This window comes from Pteronotus mesoamericanus, unplaced genomic scaffold (assembly GCF_021234165.1).
Source record: "Pteronotus mesoamericanus isolate MK-2021 breed Mesoamerican mustached bat unplaced genomic scaffold, CSHL_Meso_final scaffold_232, whole genome shotgun sequence".
Lineage (NCBI taxonomy): Eukaryota > Metazoa > Chordata > Mammalia > Chiroptera > Mormoopidae > Pteronotus > Pteronotus mesoamericanus.
The window spans coordinates 1550722-1557229 of record NW_026555311.1 but is presented as its reverse complement, the minus strand read 5'-3'; positions in this window follow the sequence as shown (position 1 = coordinate 1557229).

Genomic DNA, 6508 nt, shown 5'->3' with positions numbered 1-6508 from the left:
GATGGCTATTGGGAGAACTGTGTGAGGCCCCAAGGTGTCTACTTTGAAAGGGACTGAGGCATCATTTTCCTATGTACAATGTTTCTTGCATCTTGTATCTTCTTTAATAAAAAAGTCTCTATTTTTCATATTACTTGCCTGGATACTTTGTATCAGGAAACAATGACCACATGAGACAGAGAACATTACCCTACTTGTTTTACAGATAGTAGGCATTGGGAGCCAAGCCTGATTCCAGAACTCTTAATCATTTTACTATCCTGCCTTTCGAATAGAGGTATGTCTGGGCTTCTTGGCAATAGCTAAAGAGCTACAAAGATGGAGCAAACAAATAATGTCACCTTTAGCGATCTGTACGATTTCACAATGACTGGCTCATCAGCAGCAGACGTGCCTGTGCACAGCAATGCTCACTATTTGGTTAAAGCATTTGGCCAGTGTTGCACAGAACCTGATTCTGAAATGTGTCATGTTTACTAATGATGCTGGAAGCCCCAGTGTCTTTGAGAGAAAATGTATACAACTGCAGCTAATACGTAAAATTTATCAGATTCATAAAATTGGCACCTGCAGACTCAGAACTCTGGGCCAGTCTGACATAAATGTTTTCAAAACAACAACAAAAAAAAACTGATGAAGCTCCAAAAACATTCTCATGAGTTAAAGCCCTGGTTCCCACAAGCCCCTCCAAGTCCTTGTCCACTTATTGCTTTGTCCTTCAGGGCATGGAGACAAGTAGGGAGCAAAACAGGCAGTCACAGCAACAGAAAGGCCACTTTCTGGGGTTTGGTGGCTGCAAAACCAGTGAGACAAGAAGCAGCCAGCAGACAAGAGCTGGCCTCTCGGCTCTCTTTCCCTAAAGGTGAGTGAAGGGATTCAGGTGGCGCTCTCCATGCTCATACCAGGCTTTAGAATTACTTGCTGGACACGGAGGTTTGTCTGTTTCTCAGATTAACTTTTACCTCAAAATGTTTGGTAAAACAGAATATGTCCATTGCTTGTTCATTATCTGTATCAGTTCCACTAAGTCATCACATTAAAATTTTGACCAGATCTCCATTCCCAAAAGATTCTTTTCTGGAGATGGCCATACTCATTGACCCTCATGGGGAAGGAGTTCTGTCCTATCACTTTCTAGGTAATTCCCCTCATTCCCATTCTTGTCTCAGCCTGATCCTTTTGAGTAGTCTCATAGTATAACTCTGTTTCTAATGTGTTTATATGGCTATATAATATCTATACTTTATATATGAGGGGGGACTCCCCCAAAAGGGAATTATCTTCTGGAGGGTGGGCCCCATGTAGTACAGGCTTCCCCGCTAGATGAGTGTTCTAGAAACCCACATGTATCAGTGTACCAGCTGCTGGTGTTGTGAGAGGATGCATTCAGCTAGAGTGAATTTCTTTGAAGACTCTTTCAACACTTTTGCCCATTTAAGGATGGGTGATTTAAAAGTGTGAGCACCAACCCACACTGTGCTGAGCGTTCGGTAGTTTTTGACCAAAAATGGCATGACCCCTGTGACCCACCCTCTTTATTCACCCTATCTCCACCCAAATGACTTTTATTTTGCTTCCCCATATGAAAAAAGTCCTCAAAGGGAAACATTTTGCCAATGTGGAAGAAGTGAAACAAAAAATGGCAAAAGCACTAAAGGGCATCAAAATCGAAGAGTTCAAAAATTGTTTTGAGCAGTGGAAAAAATGTCTCTATAGGTGCATTGCATCAAATAGACTCAGGGAGTACTTTGAAGGCAACTGAAGTTTAAACATGTAAAAATAAATAAACAATTTTTTATAAGTAAATTCCATTTTTCCCCCTTGTATGTACATGAACATAAAATGTTTGTATGTTTAACCTCCAGGAGTGATGCAAGTAGGGTTAAGGCAACTATTTCTCTTAACTGAGTACCCTTTTGATCCTCATCCATATCCTTCCCTATAATAGAATATTGTCCTTTTAAAATGTGTGATGCACAGAGCTTTCTGGTGGAATGGATATGACAGTGAAGTAAAACTCTTTAGAATCTTTCTCTTTACAAAAGATTGTCCTTAAACGTGGCAGATGAGTCTATTCTAACTAAATATGAAAAAGCTAAATGGTTTTGGAAAATCATTAGATATGTTTAAAAATTGGGAGATGTTTGGTAATTGCAAAAAGAAAAAGTGAAAAGGATAATATCATAAATAGCTAAATACTCACAGAAATGACAATTGTTAATGTTGTCTCATGTTTTCCTTATAGTTTTAATACAAAAAATAAAATATATTTTTTAAAGATTTTATTTATTTATTTTTAGAGAAGGTAAGGGTGGGAGAAAGAGGGGGAGAGACATCAATGTGTGGTTGTCTTTCATGTACCCCCTATGGGGAACCTGGCCAGGAATGCAGGCATAAGCCCTAAACTGGGAATCAATTCAGCAACCCTGTGGTTTGCAGGCTGGCACTCAATCCACTGAGCCACTCCAGCCAGGGCAAGAAATAAAATATTATAGATTAAGTTAGATTCTTCGTGATAGTTGTAGGACACCTGTTAAAACAAAGAAAATTTCCTAATTCATAAGTAAACTATGGATTCCTTCTCTCTGTGTCTATCTGTCTGTTTGTCTATCTATTCATCCATCCATTCATCTATACATCCATCCATCTTAAGCTATCAATCTATCATCTCTCTATATTAATGGACATATATATTTATTGGCTGTATTGAGATGACTTGGATCAGAGAATAAAACTGATTTGTTCCATGTCAAAACACTTCAGATGTTTTAAATTTCCCCCACTGCCCAGCAGAGAGCCTGAAATTACACACCCCCATGGGGCATGGAATGAAATGGTTATCAAGTACTGTACTTCATTTGCTCATATTTGTAGTTAAGTCCCTTATGAAGAAGGGTGAAGGGCCTAAAATCCCAAGTCCCTTTAGTTATTGGTAAACACTGAATGACAGTACTCATAACCTCCTCACACAGTTCTCATCACACAACAGTGTGTGAGGAGAAGGCAGTCTGAAAAGCCAACAGCACTGTGTGAACGTAGGTGCAACCTCAGTCAACCCTACCTGGGACAGCTGGATGTCCTGCGTTATCTTCAGCAGCTCATTTCTGCCTCTGAGACCCTCAGGGGTGCAGGGTATTCTTATTATGAGAATTTGTGGGGGAGAGAGGCCAAGTGTCATGTCCATCTCTCCCTCTTGCACAGCACCTTCATAGTCCCATGAAAAGGAGGGCTATTTAATAAGTACTTGTTGACTGAATGAAGAGGAGAATGACACATAACTGAAATTAACGTGGGACAAATGGCTTGTGATGCCAGAGTCATTATTTTAGACTCCAGAATTGAAAACATCTCAGGAATTATAGATTGACCACGGGAGAATAAATTTCCATGGATTTTTTTCTGAATTAGAGAGACTGGATTCCTTCCCTGCTCATCTCTTTCTTATATCAAGTGCTATGGCTTTTGCTCAAACAGTTTTGCAGCTTCCATTGCAGCCTTCTGTTACAGGTAGAGAATTCTCAGTGCACCATTCATTTCATCAATCTCCTCCACTTCAAAGAATAGTAACAGTTTCAATTGCCTCTTTAAGGAGTTGGGAAGATCTTGCTCTATCAGTATGGTTCTTGCTTCTCTCATCAAGGCAAATTTTATTTCTGTGATATTGAATTAAAAATAATATGAATGAATGTTGTATTTGACAGTACTACACATATCTTCACAGTGCTGCTAAGTCACTTTGCGTTTGTTTTTTTGAAACATGGGTGTGTGTATTTCAGAATTCTGTGTGCTCTTGGATTGATAACAGACTTCATTGCCTGTATTTTAAAATGTTGCTATTGTTTCCTGTTTGGTGTTGCTGAACAGAAACAGATTTTTCTCTCTGCTTTTTCTCCTTTTCTGTCATGTCACTGTTTCCTACATGCTCCAGAAGTAGAAGAAAAATACAGAAAGCCATTATGCAAAATAAAACAAATAAAAAAATGAGGCTTTACAAATTCAATTATAGTTGACATACAATATTATATTAGCTGACATACAATATTATATTAGCGTCAAGTATACAATGTAGTGATTAGAGGTTTATATACCTTAAAAAGTGATCACCGTAAGTCTAGTACCCACCTGACACCATACATAGTTATTACGTTATTATTGACTGTATTCCCTGTGCTGTACTTTACATCCCGTGACTGTTTTATAACTGGAAATTTGTACTTTTTAATCTTTTTTTCTTGCTCCTTTTGTAGATAATGCAGTTGGTATCGGAATCCCTGGATTTTCAATGTGAAGTCAAAAAAGTACTCTTTCCTCTTGTGTTAACCAATAGTTTAACAATTAATCCTTATCCTAAACATAAGAACGAATAGCCCTGGCCAGCATGCCTCTGTTGGTTGGGCCTCGTCCTGCAAAAGGAAATGTCGTTGGTACCCTTCTTGTCAGGGCACGTGGCTGGGTTGTGGGTTCAGTGCTCTGTACCTAGTTGGGGCGCTTGCAGAAGGCAACTAATCAAATTTCTTTCTCTCCTCTTTCTTCCTCGTTTTCCCTCTCTCTAAAATAAAAATAAATTTAAAAAAGAAATAGAAAATTTTGCATGTAACTACTCATTTTATATGTAATTATCTTTTTCTGGCCTGATAACTTTAATCATTATATAAGATTATATATAATGATCTCCACCTTCTTAATTGTTAAACTCTCGATAGGATTATTTTATGAATTTTTTGGATCATTTGATTAGTTTATCCTGTAATAGTCTAATACCCCTGCTAGATTCCATTGTGTCATGATTCAGTTACGTTAGAACTGCCATTAACTGGAATTAAATTACCCAGACTGAATTTCACTTCTGAGTTTGGATTTTTGGAAAATAAAGACTCAAAAACAAATTCACTCTAGGTATATAATCATTAAAACAAATTTCTAAAGTTTCTGATGCTAAGTCTAAGGTAATCTGCCGTGAGAAATCATGTCTTACCTAAAAAATCAAAAGCACCTTCAGTTTTATTTACACTCCATTTTTTTGTAGTCCTTTTTCCATCACTTTCTTAAAATCGTTGCTCAATTACCGTTGTCCCCATTTCTCTTCCGCTGCTCTCCGCTGCCCTGCCCGCCCCCTACATTCAATCACCCTTCCCCATTGTCCGTGCCCACGGGTCCTTTATGCGTGTTCCTTGACTTGACCTTCTCCATTATCCTCTTCCCGCCTGGTCACTGTCAGTTTGTTCTTTATTTCCATGTCTCTGGTTCTATTTTGCTCGTTTGTTTGTTTTGTTGATCAGGTTCCACTTATAAGTGAGATCATAAGGTATTTGCCTTTCACCACCTGGTTTATTTCACTTTGCATCATGCTCTCCAGTTCCATCCACGCTGTCATGAAGGGTGGGAGTTCCTTCTTTCTGCTGCATAGCATTCCCTTATGTAAGTGGACCTCAGTTTTTTGATCCACTGATGGGCACTTAGGCTGTTTCTAGCACTTGGCTATCACTTTCTAAGGAAGAAAAATTTACTAAAACTTTAGCAATACAACAAATGGTTATGTTACATAGAAACTTTACTTTCCCCTAATCACTAATTACAAAGTGTAGAATGCTTTGTGAAATAAAGTAGAGGGTTATTGATAACTGGAAATGAGGGACTAATTGTTTTTTGTACTAAATGCTGAAGACAACAAGAAGTCTGATTACTTCCAAAGATTGCTTTGGAAGAAGGAGCAGACCCTCTGGGTCTGGATCAGTGGTGCTGGGACAGCATCAGCTTCTTGGTGAGTCTCAGCAATATCTGCCCACATCTTCCCACCTTCCCTCTGGGCCTGAGGCTGGCATGAGGAAGCCTGTGCAGGTGTGGAAGTTTCCTGCAGCTTCCACTCACATGTCCATAGATGGACACAATGTAACATGTACGTGGTGGAGTTTAACAGGGCAGGGATTTTGACATAATCATTTCACAGGTGAGGGAGTAGGATATCTCACACGAAGCACCAAGGGCGATGCAGGTTTGGGCCGAAGGGGATTTTCCAGCCATGCAAATAAGGGTTTTCTCTTCTCTTTCGTTCGTTCGTTCATTCATTCGTTCGTTCCTTCGTTCGTTCGTTCATTCCTTCGTTCGTTTGTTCCTTCCTCCCTGCCTCCTTTCCTCCCTCCCTCCCTGCCTCCCTCCCTGCCTTCCTCCCTGCCTTCTTCCTGCCTTCCTTCCTCTCTCCTCCTTCCCTCCCCCCTTCACTCTTTTCTTTTCTTTTTTCTTTTTTGCTTTAATTTTCTTGAATCTCATTTCCTTCATCTTTTACTGCAGAGATGACCATGCCCATCATGAGGGATGGTTGGGACTCACTGAGGTAGCAGACAGTGCTTGAACATGGCTGGGCTTGTAGGAGGCCATCAGCAGAGAGCTGTGGCACTTAATATTGAGTATTGTGTATAAGCAGTTTTATGTGGGCTCCCTTATTTAATCCTTACACTAACAGCTACTATTATGAACTCCATTTTTCATATGAAGGAAGCAAAGTTTGAAG